General features: G+C 41.1%; 1 protein-coding gene and 1 non-coding gene across 2 annotated transcripts in view; one reads left to right on the top strand and one right to left on the bottom strand.

Annotated features, from left to right (window-relative positions):
• LOC122797783 (ras-related protein Rab-10-like) overlaps window positions 1–20182 on the top strand; it is a 521687-nt gene that overhangs the window by 96509 nt on the left and 404996 nt on the right. The window lies entirely within an intron of this gene.
• Window positions 10462–10652, bottom strand: LOC122798976. The gene has a single exon (XR_006364381.1). It is a non-coding gene; the product is annotated as a U2 spliceosomal RNA (small nuclear RNA).

Genomic DNA, 20182 nt, shown 5'->3' with positions numbered 1-20182 from the left:
TGATTGGAGACAAAGTACAACAGTTCAAGGAATCACTGCAAACTAAGAAAACTCTGGACAAACCAACCCAAATAAGTGAATTTAAATATATATTGATTGTGAATACTTATTTACATTTTTATAAAATATTAGTTTAAGTAGGAAAGTTTTAGTGAAGTAACTTGCTAAAATGGTGTCTTTAATGCAAGTATTTTAATAATGTTACACGTTGTATTTATTTGGTGTGCTGATTAAAGAAAAAAGGTGTTGGGACATTTTAAATGCTGTTAGAAGGGGTGGGTGTGTACCAATACACTGACAGGTGTTATTTATTTAAATTCACTTGTTTGATTTTATCCATTTGTATCTGATGAAGTCTGCAGTGGCAGATAAAAGCTCTTATATTACAACTTTTTAACGTCTGCATTTAATAAAAATTTGGATCTGGGACAAGCCATTGCGGTGGAGCTGCTTCACCTTGCTTTTGGATGGGTAGGTTAGTTCAAGGAATTACTCAGAGCTCTAGCACCCCAAGAAGAGAGGGAAATAAGTGGAGTTGTAAAAGAATTGTGGTGCCTCAAAACAGCATGTGTGAGGACTACAGAACAAATATGTGGGTGGAAATAAGATACATAAGGAAAGCTGGTGATGGAATGCAGAAGTCCAGGAAGTCATCAAAAGAAAGAAGACGTGAAGGAAACAGTGGGAGATAGAAAATACAGACAAGGCTAGGAAGGAATACTGGTTGGCTAACAAAGAAGCTAAGAATAGAATTGCATAGGAAAGAAAAGGACATTGGAGGCACTCTACCAACCTCTGAAAAATGATTTAGTAGTTGGCATAAAGACACTATATCAGGTTGAAATGCAAAGACAGAAAGATAAAGAAGATAGTGAGATACCCTTCATAATGGATGCCAGCAACAATCTGCGCACCAGTCCATAGGACATCAATGGCAGATGGAAGGAGTACTTCTAGCAGCTTCTGATTGAAGAAAACCCCACAGAAGCTATACTGCTCCATACACAGCCTACAGTGAGAGAAGAAGAGGAGCCCACCCTAGAAGAAGTAAGAATAACACTAAGAAATAAATGTAGAGACAGCAGCAGGCTCAAATGAGGTCACAGCAGATATGATAAAAGATGCTGGGTGAGATAGTGGAGGAATGGCTCCTGAGGATACTCATAGCAGTGTGGAGAGAAAGGTACTTGTGCCAGTGTACAAGAACAAAGGGGACATCCACAACTGTGGGCAGTACAGAGGTATCAAACTCCTGTCACATTGCATGAAAGTTCTGGAGAGGGTGATTGTCAAATAGATATGCAGAGTAGTAGAAAGTAAGATGGGAGATGAGCAGTTCGGATTCAGATCAGGATGCAGCACAACTGACCCAATGTTTGCAGTGAGACAGAGATGAGGGAAAAGTCCAAATGCCCATTCCCAGACTTGGAGAAAGCATATGACAGGGTCCCAAGAAATCTGATTTGGGCAGTACTGCTGTGGCATGAAGTCCCAAAAACACTGGTGGAATTAGTGCAGGCTATGTACAATGACCCAACAACTCAAATATGAACACTGTTCGGTCTCACAGAAGGGCTCTCAGTGGGAGTGGGTGTGTATCAGGGTTCAGCCCTGAGCCCACTGCTATTCAAACTGGTGACAGATGACATTAGCAAACAGGTCTTGGGGATAGATCAACATAACTGCTGTATGCAGACTATGTGGCATTACAGGCAGATTCTGAGCAAGAACTTCAGCAAAGGATAGGGGAAAGGAATACAAAACTCATCCGCGTATGGGATACAAGTAGCTTGAGGTATAACAGAATATAGGTCATTTATAAAAATAGAGAATAGGAGAGGGCCTTTGTAAGTTTGGTGGTGACTGTTTATGAGAATCCAATCTAAGGTGCTTTCCTTGCCATTAAGGTTATTGGTCTTTGTAGGGGATGTAATGGTTTGAGTAAAACCATATAGGTTAATATAAGTATGTGGCTGATCTGAGGTACAGCTCCTCTAGTTGATATTAAAGTCGCCAAGCACTACGGTTTCTTGTGGGTAGGTATTAGATAGCCAACTAAGGATATCCTCTAGGGTGCTAGAGTTATTACCTGGGGGAAGATAAACACAGATGATGTAGATGGATTTACATTTATTAAGTTGCAATTTGCAAATAAGGATTTCAGCCTTACTTGTTAGTGGAGGTTTAGAATCTATAGGGGTCACCTGTAATCCAGATTTGTATAGAATAGCTACTTCCCGACCCTTCTTAGCTTTACGGTCTAGTCTCAAGATATTGTAGCCGGGTGGAATAATCTCATTATCTTTTGTTGCATTTTTGAGCCATGTTTCAGTAAGACATAGGATGTCAAATGAATGTACATCCATGAGTGCATGTAGGTGGTAACTTTATTATTATTATTATTATTTATTATCCGAATATTGAGATGAGCTATCAAGAGTGAGTTAGAGGTTCTGGCAGGCAATTGTGTGTTAGCATGAATTGGGGTGTGGGGCACTGTGGTAGAGTTTGGTCCAGGGTTTGGGTGGATACCAGCATCTATTAAGGGGTGAACTTGTAATCTCATTGTAAGTTTTAAGAGTCTACATGTTAGGTTGCGGAATTTACTGGCTCTTGGACTATAGAATTTGATGTGAGTCAATCTATGATACTTAGCTGGTAGGTAGTTTGTTGTGCTGGGTGTATATGTATTAATATGAGGGACAGGCTGTGGATGGTATTTCATTACTGAAACTAAGCGAAAATTCCTTAAGATTCCAAGAGCAGGATAACTTATTTCTTACACTTATTTCACTGAACTGCACTTCTGAAACGCTTATAATTGTGCTATACTGTTAATCTACTACATGTTGCTCTGTTATAAAGCTTTTGCACTGTTTCACTGCATTTATGTACTGTTTTATACTGATTTAACTGCATTTTTCATTGCTAGATACAGTTTCATTACTCTAATTGCATGTTTACTGAATTACTTAACTGTAAACTGCTTTTTCATACTGAGAGTTGTATTTTCTGTTTGTGAGTGCTCTATCCAAGCTTTTCTGTGCATTTTTGATTTCTTGAGGTTTCCTGTTAGGTTCATAGGTTAGTACTAGGCTAACTGCCCTTGTGAGCCATTTTAAGCCTAGCCAATTATCCCTTGTGAGACTCAAACCCTGCACCTTGTGTTTGTAAAGCAAACACCTTAACCATTAGGCCACCCTCCCAACCAGTCTGTTTACAGTTAAAAGCATTCTCTAGAGTCTGCTTGCTCCTTGATCTGTTTAAAACTTTCATTTAGTGCCTATAGCTAGGAACTGTAATAGTTTCCTCACTCACCCACCCTCCCTAGTGTTGTGGTGTTCTTATACTTGGTGGCTTTGCAGTTGCCTGCCCATACTGTATATTTGATCTGTGACACTCCTCCCAGTTTAGTCTCATTAGTTCATTCAATCTAATAGGGAACATTTGTGAAGGCCGGCCCACTCAGATTCTTAACCTTGAATTAACATCTGTTCCAGCTTTCTCCCTTTCCACTTTATTTTATTTATTTTTATTTATTTGCAGTTGGTTTACCAGGATAGTCCATTGGGCCAAGATGAACCCGTTTTCAATGGAGTCCTGGGGAGAAAAGCTCTAAAAACAAACAAGGTTACAATAGGTTTTAGATTACAATTTTTACAAATGTTACAGACTAGAGCAAAACATTACAAATAGTACAGACTAGTGAAAAACATTACAGATGATACTTTACTGAAAAAAAAAATTCTAAGCTTGCTCCCCCCCTTTCCTGTAACAAGTCTTGTCCAGATACAGATTTGCTGTATCCAACTGCTTGTAAACCCCCCCCCCCCAACTTAACTAGGGTAAAAGTATTCCTGGTGCCATAAAGTCTGCTCTTCAAATTTTCCCTTGCAATTAGCCAGCTTTTTAGTTTTAGCACTCATTTCTGTTTCTTTGAGCTCAGCACTTGTTCAGAACTCATTGTAAACACTAAATAAGCTACAAATTACTACAGCACTCAACTTTCCTCACTTGTCTAGAGGAAAACAGTTTTTAGTACTTAATAAATAAGCACATATCCAGGCATGTCTAAAGGTCAGCTCCTGGTGTTTTCTCCTGTCTACCTGATGAATCTGGGAATCTTGGGACAGTGCAGCAGTTGCCTCATGTACACGGACAACCCTCTCCTCCTACCACCCAACACTACGACCTGTGAGAGATACACTTATATAGCCAAACTGGAAGCAAAGCTCTCTTCACCGAAGACTGGACTAGACAGTCAAGAGAAGGTAAACACTTGCACCACACCACACTCATCACATAGTCCCTCAAAAACTACACCACCACACATAGCCCACATACTCAGTGTGCCACTCAACTACAGCCCATAAGGCATAACGTACCCAACATTCTAGTCATAGGTGACTCTATAGTCAGGCACACTGATGTTCCACTCACCAGGCTAAACAAGGAGAAAGTTACTGTCAGCTGCCTGTCAGGTGCTAGGATCCGCCACATAAAGCAATCACTCAGGTCACTCCACAGCAAGTACAAATATGACTCTGTCATTGTCCATGTTGATGTGAATGACCTGAGACATACCTCCCTGGACTACATGAAAAGAGACATGGAGGAGCTCTCCGATCTTATAGCCCAGGCAGGTATTTTATAGCCCAGGCAGGTATGACCCTAGCCCCGAGTAGCATCCTGCCATCACCCAGAAAGATACCACAGTACAATACAAAAGGATTGACTTCAACAATTGGTTAAGCTTTTGGTGTCATTCTAAGGGAATCCAGTATCTGTCTGCCTGGGATGACATGATCGATAGACCACGCTGCTTTGCCAGAGATGGCCTGCACCTGTCGTCCTTGGAATTCCGGATACTGGCAAAGGCTCTTGCCAACTCTATAGTGCCTTTTTTAGGCAAGGTTCAATTGACAAATTCACCACTGTAACAGGTACAAGCAAGCAAAATCTGAGGGGAATGCTACTCAATGCTAGAAGTCTAAACCTCAAAATGCACTCACTCGAGGCACTCCTTAAAATGGAGAACATCAACATCTGTGCAGTGAATGAGACCTTGTTCAAAGCTCCAGAGAGCACCCCTGCATTATCAGGTTATAATTCATACCACACCTTTCAGCCACCAAACCTGGACAGAAACACTAAAGGTGGAGGAGTGTCCATATTCATTAAGGATATCCACACCTCCATGCTAGTTGCTCAGCATAATGCATCCGAGATTATCCAAATTCAACTAACTCTGGGCAAAACTGCAATCCAGGTTGTAGCTTGCTACAGACCCCCCACCATGCCCCAGGATTCCCACTCCTCTTTTATTGATGCATTGGAAAATATTAAGGTACAACCCAACACCCTAATAATGGGTGATTTCAACTACCCCACCATTAACTGGGAAAACTACTCGTGAGCCAACTCTTTTGCTCAATGCTTTCTGGAATTCATCAGTTCCAATGCCTTGGATCAACTTATCCACACCCCCACCAGGGGCAGCAATATCCTAGACCTGGTCATCACCAACATGGGCGACCGGTGTTCCACGCCAGAGGTCAGCTCCTCGTTGGTCAGATCTGACCACAAGCTAATCACCCTAGACATCCACATCCCGCTCCCACCCCCTATTAGGAAAATAACCGTAAAAAATGTCTCCAAAGCCAACTTCATGCTTCTTAAGACAGAAGTGGCAAACTTCACGACACCCATGCAGATGGACAATAGAGGTACGACTGCTGAATCCTACACAAATGCACTTTATAAGCACTTACACGAGTGCATGGATCGTGCTATGCCTAATAGAACCAATATGCTATCCTCCAAAAAAAGAAGCCAATCTGGTGGTCTTCTGCCATAAACAAACTCTACAACAGAAGAAAGAAACTGTTGCAAAAAAAGAGTAAAATCCCACAATTGGAGGAACTCCCTGGTCAGCCTTAGTAAGAAGCTGAGATCGCTCATAAAATCCTCCAAAGCTAGTTATGAAAACAAAATCACCACTGATTCTAAAGACAACCACAAAGCATTCTATAGCTTTGTCAAGAATTTCAATGGCAACACTCAGATCTGCTCTGAGTTACAGCACAATGGCACTAAAGATACAGAACCAACTGATATTGCCAACATCCTGGCAGATAGGTTCAGTGCTAACTTTACCCCCCTCTCACTCCCTAAAGGGCCCATCTTTATACTGGAAGAATGCAAAGTTCCTGTAATCAGGCTGCACAGGTAAAAACCTCACTATCCAAAGCCAAGAACACAGCATCCATGGGACCCGACAACATCCCAGGCTGCCTTCTACATGAACTACAGAATGACCTGGCACCCCACCTAAGTACCATGTTCAATCATAGCCTCACCTCAGGCTTTGTGCCCATTTAATGGCGCACCACAACAGTTATCCCACTCCACAAAGGGAGGGGCACAACAGACCTCGGGAACTACTGCCCCATTAGCTTGATGAGCCTAGTCTGCAAGGCCATGGAACATATCATCATGGAACTCATAAACAAAGACATTGGAGATCTCCAAACTCTGAACCCCACACAGTTCAGGTTTGTAAAAGGCAGATCATGTCTCCTAAACCTGATAGACTTCTTTGAAGCAGTCACCAAAGCAATAGATGAGGGTAAGGTGGTTCACACAGCCTATCTAGATCTCGCCAAGGCATTTGACACCATCCCCCACTCTGAAATTATAGATAAACTCACTAAACTAGGTATAAATCCCTATGTCACAAGATGGGTTGCCAACTGGCTTACTGACAGAACCCACACTGTGAAAGTAGCAGACTCCAAATCATTCTTCAGACCAGTGACAATTGGAGTGCCACAGGGTTCAGCCCTGGGTCCTCTCCTGTTTGGTATCTACTTCTCTGAAGTACAGGCTAACACAGAAGGTCTTTGGCTAACTAAATTCACAGATGACTGCAAACTAGGAGCCATAATCAAAACTCCTAATGATGTGGGCATCCTACAAAAGGGCCTCACTGAGACAGATGCCTGGTGTCAAAGCCATGATCTCAAGCTCAATGCCAAAAAGTGCATTGTCATCCCCTTTGGTAAAAACTCTGTACCCATGAACTACCAGATAGGCGGTAGTCTACTTAACACCAAAAGCATGATAAGAGACCTTGGGACACAGGTGGACAGTAGTCTCTCCTTTGATAATCACATTGCCACAGTAGTCAGGAAATCCTTCTACATGGCACACCTCATCACAAAAAGTTTCTCATCCAGAAAAAAAGAAGTCATTGTTCCCCTCTACTCATCACTCATTAGACACATTATAGAGTACAACGCCCTTTTTGGTATGTACCTCACAAGACATCTACAACAACTGGAAAGGCCACAGAAATACCTCACAAAGAGGATTACTGGCCTCAAACAGATGCCCTACACAGACCAACTCAAAAAACTCCAGCTTTACTCCATAGCATATTGCCTACTCAGAGGCGATCTCTGCCTAGCGTACAAAGCTATGTCAAACCCAGAGCTGTTGGACATGCTCCACTTAAAGAAATCCCAATCCTTCCATGCTACACACTCTAGGGACCTAAACCTTGTCACCACAATAAACAGAACTTGTTGGAGGGATAGATTCCTGTCCCAGAGACTTCCCATACTCTGGAACAGGCTACCTATCTATGTCAAACAGAGCTCCTCATTAGCACTCTTCAAGAAAAATCTTGATGATTGGATGGGTAATAGGAAATTCACCCCAGGGATCACTTCTGTGGTTCTGCTTGACTGGGGCACAGGAAAATAAATTTCTTGGGTGGCAAAAGCCAAGGTACCTTTTTGGCTAGGCTTGTATAGGCCCAAGGGCCAATAGCCTAGTACCTACCTATGAACCTATGAACTACAAGTATTGGTGTAGAGGTTTGCCTTATGGAGTAATAAAATCCTAGGCAGTTAAGGTATTCATAGAATGTAAGTAGTTAAGGTATAGAAAGGAAAGGTAGGAGTAGAATTAAGAGAAGGACCTTAGGGAGTGGTGAGCTAGATGTAGGTAGCATAATGAGGTAGTAGTTATAGGTTAGTCTATAGGGTATGTTCTAACTGTAGTCTGTGTGAAAAACAATGGAAGTGGGTTATATCACTTTAAGGAGTTGGGTCCTGTGAGTGATTTTGTGGATGGGGGGGTGTGGTTAGGGAGGATAAATGTAGAGGTACTGGGGGCAGGTGGAAATTGGGGGCAGGGTAGGGAGCAGATTGAGCCCGCAGGGTGAATGGAGTGGGTAGAGCCAGTGAAGGATTAAACCCTAGGAGAACAATCAGTGGAGTGCTGACTACTAAGGCAAGTTTGGGGAGAGATGGTTGGGAGGGTTGATTGAGAGATATAAAGTGTAAGGTAGAAGGATAGAGTGGGACTGCAGGAAAGATAAGTATAGAAAAAACTGGATGCCTGAGAGTTATATGTAAAGATAGTAAGATATGTGTTCAAGGAGATTAGTCATGGGAAAAAGGTGCCACCTAGCAGTCAATAGGATATATTGCAATCGTGGCTATTCGTAGGAGCTAACAGGTCAAGAAGTAAAAGGAGGAAAAAAACAGGAGAAAATATATATAGAGGCAATAAGAGGGGAAGTTATGGTTTTTAGGAGAAGAGATGACTTTTGGCTGCTGGCTGTCCTGGCTAGGGAGTGTACGTTAAACCTGCAATTTACATTCAATTATTCTTTTAGACAAGTCTATTCATTACACACAATGTTCTAGTAGGCATACTTTCTTGTTTCCTTGAGGGAATGATGCTCAGGGAGAAGTTTGGCTCTATTCTTAGCCCCCTAGATTTTAGGTAAATATCGGATTCTTGGTCTTCAGATAGGGCAAGTTCCCCATTCCTAATACAGGACAGGCAGGTTGGAGAGCTGGTTACATAAAGGAGAACAGAAAACAAATTGGTAAAGAAAACAGAAGAGTTCTGGCCAAACTTACTCCGATAATAGCTAAAAAATAATGGAATACATACGCCCAATTAGCCAGGTAAAAGTAGTTGCTTTTCTAAATGTTCTAAATAGCTAATAAAGTTAAGGATGCTAGGCAGATGCAATTTTCCAGTTTAGCAATACTTATTAGGTTCTGATAGACTCAGTATATTCACAGTTCTATTATATATACAGTTCTTAATAAAACACAGCTATACAGTTCTACAAACACAGCAGATCAAAGACTCTTTGAACAAGGAGATAGTGCTTTGTATATGTCACGTTTCAACAGTTTTAATGCACTAAGGCAGTCTAGTTAGGTCAGCATGTAGTTTTAAGACACTAGAGCACTAAAGCACTTTCGTAAGTTCTGCACGTGGCTTCACAGGATTGTATATGCTCTACAAGGCCCCTATTCTTGATAGAATGATACTAATGTTACATAAATACAGTCTAGATGCAATATTACATTAAAGCATTCTAACTAGTACAGTGTTTAACCCTACAACATTAGACTTGGTTTATAAACAACTGTTTTAGCTTAAATATAACATAGGCGACATGTGGAGACCAGGATACAGAAACGCTGGGTCTGCCTTCAGAGCCCATCATTGTGATAATCTTAAACAGCTAGGATGGCTAGAATTGCCAAATATAATACTATTTAACCAGTTAACAGTTGCCCACAAGATCCTGTACCAATCTACTAACACACCAATACTTACTAACCTAATCACCCCCTATAATAACCTCAAGACCCTATGCTCATCAAATAAACTACTTGTACAAATAGGTAAAGCTAACAATTTGGCTGGTGACTCCTTGTTCGCTAATACTGTGGGCAAAACCTGGAACTCCCTCACAAAAGACCTAACCACCATTACCTCTACAACATTATTTAAAGCAAATTGAAGCCATACCTTAAATCACAGTGGCTATGCCCTTGTTCTAACCCTGACTAACTACCTCAATTTTCTCAGGGTACTAATCACCATACCTGTATAAACTAGTTACTTTTCTGTTAACTACTAAGAGAGTGTATAAGCTAGCTACTTTTTCTGTTAACTACAAAGAGAGTTGTTGTTGTTGTTGTGTTTTTCGGCTTATCCCGGTTAGGGGTCGCCACAGCGGAACTCCGGTCCGCTAATGTTTGGTAGTGGATTTTTACGTGCCGAGTTACCAGCCCTGACGCACAACCTTCAACGAAGGCACGCCCATTCACGCATGCCTCCACACAGAAGACACTCTAGCTGACAATCGAATGGGACAACGTCTTACTGTGAGGCAACAACGCTACCGCAGCACCACTATTTATTAGCTAAATATTTGAATGGCTAACCATAGCTGAAATGTACCATGACTCTGTTTACAGACATAGTTCACAGGTTCATACTAAGCTAACTGCCCTTATGGGCCATTTTTAAGCCTAGCCAATTACCCCATGTCAGAATCAAACCCTGCACCTTGTGTTTTTAAGTTAAGCACCTTAACCATTATGCAAACCTCCTACCCCAGTAAAAAGAAACCTCCCAGGGGGAGGGTGCACCATTCCTGGAAGTACTGCAATACCAGGTTGATGCGTGGAGTGGATGGATCAAGCCCCTATTCCATCTCGCTGTCCCAAAAATCAATTTAATATATGGTCCCCAGATAAGGGACATATCAGATATTAAACTGATAAGAACTGATACTACACTTGATCGTAGCCAAAAGGCCGAGAAGCAACAAAGTGTAATGAATGAGATAATTATCTGTAAATTTAGCTGCATTTGTTAATATCACATAGTATAAATGATAGCGTGTTTTTTTTTTTGTTGTTGGAGCTTTTCTCCCTGGGCCTCTACTGAAAATGGACATATATCCAGTTGGACTTGCCCGGTCAACAAATATAAAATAAAATAAAATAAATAAATAAAGGCACTTGGGATGAAACTAACTACAGATAAGATGGTGGAAATGGCAGCAAATTGGTGAAATCAGAAGAAGCTGAAAATTGAGATAGAAGGAAAAATAGTGGAACAGGTTAATAGCTTCAAGTATCTGGGAGGGGGGTTGGGGAAAGGGGAAGTCTGAATGAAGAGGTCAAAGCTAGACTCAGAGGGGCTGCAGCCAACTGGTAAAGAGTGTCAGTTGTAGTGTATGTCAGAAGAATGCCAAAGAAGCTAAAGGCGGGGTGTACAAAATAGTAGTGCGACCATTACTACTGTATGGTAGAGAAACCTGTGCAGTAAAGGCAGAGCAGATAAGAAAGCTAGAGGCGATGGAAATGCAGTGCCTAAGATGAGTGGTAGGATGCATACTGTGGGACAGATGACGAAATGAGGACATAAGAGCAGAAGCCAAAGTAGCTCCAATTGCAGAAAAAAATCAAGGAGAACAGATTACAGTGGTTCAGGCACATGTGCAAAAAAAGCAGAAGAAAATTTGGTGAAGAAGATTTGGGATAGACAGGAAACATGTAAGAAGAAATAAGGGTGCCCAGCAAAGAGGTGACTGGATTGTGTGAGAGAAGATCTGCAACAGTCAGGCATGAGTGTTGAAGAAGGCAGGTATGTGGCAGTGAATTGAGAAATACGGTGACAATTAACATGACACCTCGATCCCATGTACAATATGGGAAAAAGGGGGTTGATGATGATGAATTTATCTTCTCCACAGTTATAGGAACTACACCCTATCAGTAGTGGCACATTCTACTAGGACTGTCTGGGTGCAGAAATAACTGACACTAGTGGTATTTACAAATATATTAAGGCTACAGTCTGCATTTTGGCTTTCAAATTACTATGTCATTGTTACAATTTACTGCAGTCCTACTTCCTATACATTTAGTTCACAGTAAACATGTTTGTCTTCCTTTTCCTCATTGGGTGAATATGTATAATGTAAAATCATAAATATGTTTTGCTTTCATAATCATCATCATCTTTCGGCTGTTCCCATTAGGGGTCACCACAGTGGATCATCTGTTTCCATTTCTTCCTGTCCTCTGCATTTTGCTCTGTCACACCAACCATTTGCATGTCCTCTCTCACCACATCCATAGACCTTATCTTAGGCCTTCCTCTTTTCCTGTTATCTGGTTGCTTCATCCTTAGCATCCTTTTCCCAATAAACTCAGCATCCCTCCTCAGCACATGACCAAACCAATGTAATCTTGCCTCTCTGGCTTTGTCTCCAAACCTTCCTACCTGGGCTGACCCTCTAATATACTTATTCCTAATCCTATCCACCTTCGTCACACCCAGTGCAAATCTTAACATCTTTAACTCTGCCACATCCAGCTCTAACTCCTACCTTTTTGTCAATGCCACTGTCTCCAACCCATATAACATAGCTGGTCTCACTACCCTCTTGTAGACCTTCCCTTTCACTCTTACTAGTACTCGTCTGTCACAAATCACTCCTGACACTCTTCTCCACCCACTCCATCCTGCCTGTACTCTCTTCTTCACCTCTCTTCCACACTCACCATTACTTTGAACTATTGATCCCAAGTATTTAAACTCATCCACCTTCGCCACCTCTACTCTTTGCATCCTCACCATTCCTCTATCCTCCCTCTCATTCACACACATATATTTTGTCTTAGTCCTGCTGACCTTCATTCCTCTTCTCTCTAGAGCATATCTCCATCTCTCCAGGGTCTCCTCCACCTGTTCCCTACTCTCACTACAGATCACAATGTCATCTGCAAACATCATAGTCCACGGGGACTTCTGCCTGATCTCGTCTGTCAACCTGTCCATCACCATTGCAAATAAGAAAGAGCTCAGAGCTGATCCTTGATGTAATCCCACCTCCACCTTAAATGCATCCATCACTCCCACTGCAGACCTCACCGCTGTCACACTACCCTCATACATATCCTGTACCACTCCTACATATTTCTCTGACACTCCCGACTTCCTCATACAATATCACAACTCCTCTCTAGACACCCTGTCATATGCTTTCTGTAAGTCTACAAAAATACAATGCAACTCCTTCTGACCTTCTCTGTACTTCTCCATCAACACTCTCAAAGCAAACATTGCATCTCTTTCCTGGCATGAAACCATACTGCTGATCACTAATCATCATGTCCCTTCTTAACCTAGCTTCCACTACTCTTTCCCATAACTTCATGCTGTGACTTATCAATTTAATCCCTCTGTAGTTACTATAGTACACATCACCCTTATTCTTAAAAATCAGTACCAAAACACTTTTTCTCCATTCCTCAGGCATCCTCTCACTTTCCAAAATTTCATTAAACAATCTGGTTAAAAACTTCACTGCCATTTCACCTTAACACCTCCATGCTTCCACAGGTATTTCATCTGGACCAACAGCCTTTCCATTCTTCATCCTCTTCATAGCTATCCTTACTTCCTCCTTGCTAATCCATTGCACTTCATGATTCACTATCCCCACATCATCCAACCTTCTCTCCCTCTCATTCTCTTCATTCATCAACCCCTCAAAGTACTCTTTCCATCTGCTCAACACACTCTCCTCGCTTGTGAGTATGTTTCCCTCATTATCCTTTATCACCTTTACCTGCTGCACATCTTTCCTAGCTCGGTCCCTCTATCTAGCCAATCAGTACAGGTCCTTTTCTCCCTCCTTTGTGTCCAACCTTTCATACAACTCTTCATATGCCTTATCCTTAGCCTTCGCCACCTCTCTCTTTGCCATGCACCTCATCTCCTTATACTCCTGTCTACTTTCTTCATGTCCCTGACAATCCCACTTCTTCTTTGCCAACCTCTTTCTCTGTATAATCTCCTGTATGTCCTCATTCCACCACCATGTCTCCTTGTCATCCTTCCTCTGTCCAGATGTCATACCAAGCACCTTTCTAGCCATCTCCCTTACTAGCTCTGCTGTAGTTACCCAGCTATTTGGTAACCCTTCACTGCCACCCAGTGCCTGTCTTAACTCTTCCCTGAACTCCACCTCACAATTACCCTTTTTCAATTTCCACCATTTGATCCTTGGTGCTGCCCTCACACTCCTCCTCCTCCTCTTCTTGATCACCAATGTCATCTTACAAACCACCATCCTATGCTGTCTAACTACACTTTCCCCAGTCACCACATTACAGTCTCCAAGCTCCTTCAAACTGGCCCTCCTACATAAGATATAAGCCACCTGTGTGCATCTTCCTCCACTCTTGTATGTCACCCTGTGCTCCTCCCTCTTGTTAAAATACGTATTCACCACAGCCAAACTAAAACCTCTGTGTAGCTGGTTGTGAATATGACATTTCCCAGCATTTGAAATGTTCACATACAGAAAAAGAAAGCAGAATCTAAATATAATTTAGAATTGAATACCAAGGTTACTTTTCAAAGAAAAAATGGAAAATTATGTATTTTGTCAAAGATGTAGTCCTGTATTGATATGTTCCATCAGTACATGAGTATTATAATGTGTCAGGCTAGCACTGAAGTATGTAGGTATGTAGGTGTTTACTAGGCTAATGACCACAAGGGCCTTTTTAAGCCTAGCCATGCATCCCAAATCTCTGTCAATTTCTGGTACCCCTTGATAAATGTAAGCAGGGGCCTGGGAGATTAACTATTTACAGGTTGTCTGAGTCCATTAAAGACACAGGTGCAAAACGAGGGATTTCCTGTTTCCCAACCAATCATCCAAGTTACACTTGAATTGAACTGGGGAGGAGCTCTACTTCACGTGGATGGAAAGCCTGTTCCACAAAAGGGGTAGTCTCTGGGACACATACCTGTCTCTCCAACAGGTCCTTTCTATATCACAGGCAAAGTTTAAGCCTCTAGAATGGGTAATTCTGATGCTGTTAGTTTTGCGGAAATGCAGGAGATCCAGAGTGGGGTCCTAAAAGACCCTATATACCAAGCATAGATTTCCCCTCAACAGCCTGTAGGAGGCAGAATACAGGGATATGGCCAGGCATAGATTTCCCCTCAACAGCCTGTAGGAGACAGAATACAGGGATAGGGCCTTGAGGTTGTCTGCATAGGACTTGTTACTTACGCTCTGTATTCTTTTAGTGAGGAGCCTCTTTGGACATTCCAATAATTGGATATGCCTGGTTAATTACCTGTTTGTTTTCCCGCCTTTCTGAACTAGTCTAGTCCAGTTTTCAGGCTTTGCTGAATCCAGGACTGTGGTAAAGGTTCCTGTGTTGCCCATATCATACTTGGATACTTAGGTGGCTTCCTTGTTCACTGTGAGAGAAGGAACTCTGAGCAGCCTATCTGTCCCTGTAGGAGTGGTCCCAGCCAAGCAACTTGTAGCTCATTGGCCATTTTGCGCTAATTTCTATCCTTTTGATCTCCCTGGTATAAAAACCGCTTAGCACGGTTTTGCGCTTGTATACAGCTCAGCAAGCTCCTTGTGGTGCCCTGCAGAGTCCTACAAGCGGCCAAGAGACAAAAGAGAGACTTTGGACTTGATTAAGTATTGTTGCTTGTTGTTTCCCTGAAATGCTAATTCCTCCTAAAACGCGGCTTTTCAGTGCTTCTGTGGATCCCTAGTGATATCTGCATTGCTTACTGTACTTATTTCTTTGTTGCACTTGAAAAAAGTTACTGTTTGTCGTTTTTGCATTTAAGTTTCCTGTAACACAGTCGCAGGCTACACACTCAAGTGCGCTAGTCTCCTCTGTGTATTTAAAGTAATTTAAGCTCTGCATTTCTGTTGTTTCTGAAAAAAAAAAACCTCCTTGTTTTCCCGCCTTTCTGAACTAGTGTAGTCCTTTTTTCAGGCTTTGCTGAATACAGCACATTTCTTGTTTAAATGATTATAGGATAAGTATTTGACTTCTGTTCAATGTGTGGAATGTAATACATTTCTGGAATATATCTTTACTGATTCACCACTGCGTCAGAAGAACACGTCATGTATATTTTACCTGACAAGGGAATGTTTTTCTCACTACAATTATTCCATGTTCAATACTCCTTGTGCCATGAGGCAATTTGTTGCAGTCATATTCAGCAATGAGCTGCTACAAAATCCCTAAGGGTAGAATGGCATTCTTAGATGCATTTTGTATCGAGTATCCTACTAAAATTCCCTGAAAGCTTGATTAAGAACTCTCAAAGAAAGACTGACTTATGGCCTTTTATGTACAGATAACACATATATTTTTAGGTATTTTACAGTGACAGTCTGGTATGTTGATTTATACTCTGTTTCCACTACTGCAGGTATATGACATTATATGACTTATTTTCAAAGTGAAGAATGCAATGCTTGTCTAAGATACATAGTTACTGAGCTGCATTTACCTTGGAAGTAAAAATCATAGATATTCCACCAGACAATGCAATGTTCCTATCTCTAAAAACATGTCACGATCAAAACTCCCTGTGCTGAAGAGGACAATGCGCTATGGTCACATTCAACACTGAACTGCACTGAAAATCCCTAAAGAAATATGGAAATGGGATTAAGATACTGCTTCTTTGATACAGACATGCATAGTAATTTCACAGAAGCAGTCTGGCGTGGTGCATTATCTTCTGTTTCCATTAGGCAGGGGCACAGAATTTCTCCTCAAGGTGAGAATTCTAGCACATGTCCATAATGCGTCATTACCAAATTATAGTTACATCAGAAGTAGAAATCATACATTTCACAACACAAAACAACATAGTTGTGCAAACATATCATTAACAAAAGCTATATGTGCCAAGGGAATCACGTAAATGGGTTAATTTCATTTTTGGTCTATTTAACAGCAGTAAGAGATGAGCCGCATACCTAGTCTTCTCTTGTTTTAACAAATCTAGTTCACTTCCATCCCTTCCACACTTTTCAACTATCCACTGCCTTTTAAATGTCTCCTTACTATATTCCTTAAAATGCATTAAGGAATTCCATTCATATAACAACTCATTTGTGTGAAAAGGTGCTTTCAAATGTCTCTTGAGACATTGGAACTAAAAGTCTGTTGCCATGATGCATCCTACAAATGACTTTCCATTCTTTTCGTAGTTATGCTTTCATGGCACTATAACATAATTATGTTACAGTAAGACGCTGTTCAGTTTGATTCTCAGTTTGAGCGTCTTCTGTGTGGAGACATGCGTGAATGGGCGTACCTTCGTTGAAGGTTGTGCGTCAGAGCTGGCAACTCGGTACGTAAAAATCTACTGCCAATCATTAGCGGACCGGAGTTCCACTGTGGCGACCCCTAACCGGGAAAAAGCCAAAAGACACAAACAAACCCACATCATATCTTCACTGTTCGTGTTTTAAGAAAGACACAGTTCTTATAGCCCTTGCTCACAACTCTTATCCACCAATAATAAATAACCTGTCTAGTGATCTTTTACTGATCTTCAGCTTCCCGAATTAAACACATTACTGAAGAAGAGGCCTTACTGATGTTGTATAGAGCACGTCTACTATTCATCTTGAATCAAAGCCTCTATGAATGCATCCTAAAATGCCTAATGCCTCTGCTGTAGCCCTTTATCTTAGCACTTTATGGTTCATTCCCTGTGAGATAAGTACCTTTAAGCCTTTCTTCTCATTCCCTGAATAATGCTTTCTTCATAGCTGATGGCACACTCCATAGTTATTGTAACTCAAATGCAGAGTGTTATATTTTTCACAAATAAACCTCAACTCCTTTAAGTACATTAAGTACTTCCAAATTATCCTTTGTATCATTTCATTTATTCACTTATTTTCTAATCAATATAGTATGCAAAAAGGTTGATTTTGTTTAGTATACCTTTAGAGATGTCTGATGCAAACATATTACATAGTATTAGCTACAGGACTGGTCACTGCAACATAAGATGAACCACCTCTGTTCTCAGTGAAAGTGTTGTCTAACTGTAAATCTTTGTGCTCTGCCATCAGGTCATATTTTAAACAATCTTCTCAGTCGTCATCCCTCCCTGACCCATTGCAGTTTCTAACATACTTTTATGCAATATCAGATAAAAACATTTTCTGCATTACTTTGCAATTGCTTAATGACAGAGGAAGCCAATAAAGCTATATAGTCTGCTATTTTTAAGTTTCGTAACATTCTACTTAACTTCCAGTCCTAATTTCCCTCTTACCTTTTGTCCTGTCTCATACCCTCTTGAATGCCTTTGTGGAGTTCTCTCCTCTCTGGTAGTTTGTTCTATGGGTTAACAACCCTCTCTGTTAAAAAAGTACTTTTGGAGATCAAGGAAATAGTTAATCTTTGCATTCTACTGCCTCAGCCCCATCTTTTCCCCTTTGCGTTCCTGTTCTAATGGCTCCTTCACATACCTCTGATATGATGCTGTCCACTAATATTATGTCTCCCATCTCTTCTGGTCTCAGGTGAGAGGAGGTATTATTTTCCCTCCATTACATGGGCCTTTCTGGTGGATTTCTGAATTCCTTCCAGCAGCCTGATGTCCTTTCCCTTATTTGGCCTTCAGAACTGCATGCATTACTCAGTTTGTGACTTGACCAAGGCCTTGAAGAGTGAAAACATATCTTTGCTTCTGGAGCTGTCTCATGAGGATACACTCCACCATTCTACTAGCTGCTGTTGCTGCTGCCATCTCACTTTGCTCCTGGTGATCTAATCCAGATACAGTCAAAAACCCAGGATCATTCTCCTACTTTTTTCCCCATCAATTCCATTCCTGTAGCTGATACTTCACACCAAGGTTGTTGTGGTCTGATCACAGTAGTTTGCAACTATTTTAACTGAACCTCAACTGTCACCTTTCTGGCCAAGTTTTCAACCTTCCAAACGCTTCAATAGACTATTTTCCCCTCATCCACTGCTGCACCCATTTAAGGTCATCAGCAAAAAGTTTGATCCTGTCCTTGGTTATGTTTGAGACAAACGCACTGAGTGCTAGACCCAGGGCAGACCTCTCTATTATTCTACTAGTTGATTTCCTAATTCCTGACATTGCCTTTCTCACCACAACCCTTTGCATCCTACCTGTTAACTTTGCAGCTGTGCAGTTCCTCAGTCTTGGGCCTACCACTGATTCTCATCTTCCTGTCATCCTGCTATGTAGGACAGAGTTAAATGCCTTGTTGAAGTCTATAGAGACAGTGTTCACTGGTACTCTTCTGTCAAATAGATTGTTTGACTGACAGCTCCTTCTGGCTGTGAACCCATGTTGACTACTGTTGTGGAGATTGTTGTCATCTTGAAATTTTATTTATTTATGAATTTATTTGACATTTGATAACCGGGAAAGTCTGACTGGGTGGGTGACCCATTTTCAGTGAAGGCCCAGGGAGAAAAGCTCCATATACTACTATACAATGCAATAGTAAAATACAATACAATGCAACAGAACAGCAAGTAATAAAATAATATACAATAAACAATGTAACAGTGCAAGAGGTAATAGAGTACTATTCAATAGACAGTTTAAGGATGGTACATAGAAAAGATCCAGGATTCAAATAGAATTAACCCTTAGTGGGAATCCAGTGGTAGATAGGCATTTATGTACAATTCAGTTCCAGTGAAAGTATTTTGCCCTTACTTTACATTTGCTTGGATTATTTGTTATCAAATTACATGTATATGTTCATATATACATCTCTCTCTCTCTCTCTATATATATATATATATATATATATATATATATATATATATATATGTATATATACAAGAAAAGAAGATGAGAAGTTGTTTAGTTTTGTGTAGTAATCAGTAGGTTGCAGGCATATTTGTAATAAGTTGATTGAGAAGGAGCAGGTAAGATAAAATGAATGCTGGGCTTATGGCAGGGTTGCATGCACGTAGATTTTCTTTTTTGACAAGGACAGTTGTTTAACTACCTGCAACCAACCATCGCCTCAAGATTTTCTCCACAACTTTCCCTGCCATTGTTATTCACCAGATTGTTTTTTTTTTCTCCTTCTCTTATAAAGAATACCACATTTCAGTCCTTTGACACTTCTTAACTAGCCAGTGACCTGTTGAAGATAAGGTCGCTTTTGGAAGGTCTGCCAACATACTGGCCAGACTTCTAAGGCCTCTGCAGGCAGCACAATGGTTCCTTGTGCTTTATCTTTCCTAAAAGCAGCTAGTTGTCTCTATCATGGTGTATTGTCTACTCTTCTCATTCTGGCTTCCTGCTTGCATGACACCCTCCCCTTGCTTTCATTGCTGATAAGTGAAACAAAGTGTGTTAGGTAGTCCAATCTCACCTTCATTTTTACATATGGGTTTGAGCCGATCCTCGGCTCCAACTCAGCTGATTTTCAAGCTCAAAGACTTCTGGTTGGCTCGTGGCTAAGCAGGTATCCCATAGTGTA

Source organism: Protopterus annectens, chromosome 3.part1, assembly GCF_019279795.1.
Source record: "Protopterus annectens isolate FY-2018-M chromosome 3.part1, PAN1.0, whole genome shotgun sequence".
Taxonomy (NCBI): Eukaryota; Metazoa; Chordata; order Ceratodontiformes; family Protopteridae; genus Protopterus; species Protopterus annectens.
The sequence above is the reverse complement of the archived record's forward strand: the minus strand, read 5'-3'. Positions and strand labels throughout refer to the sequence as shown.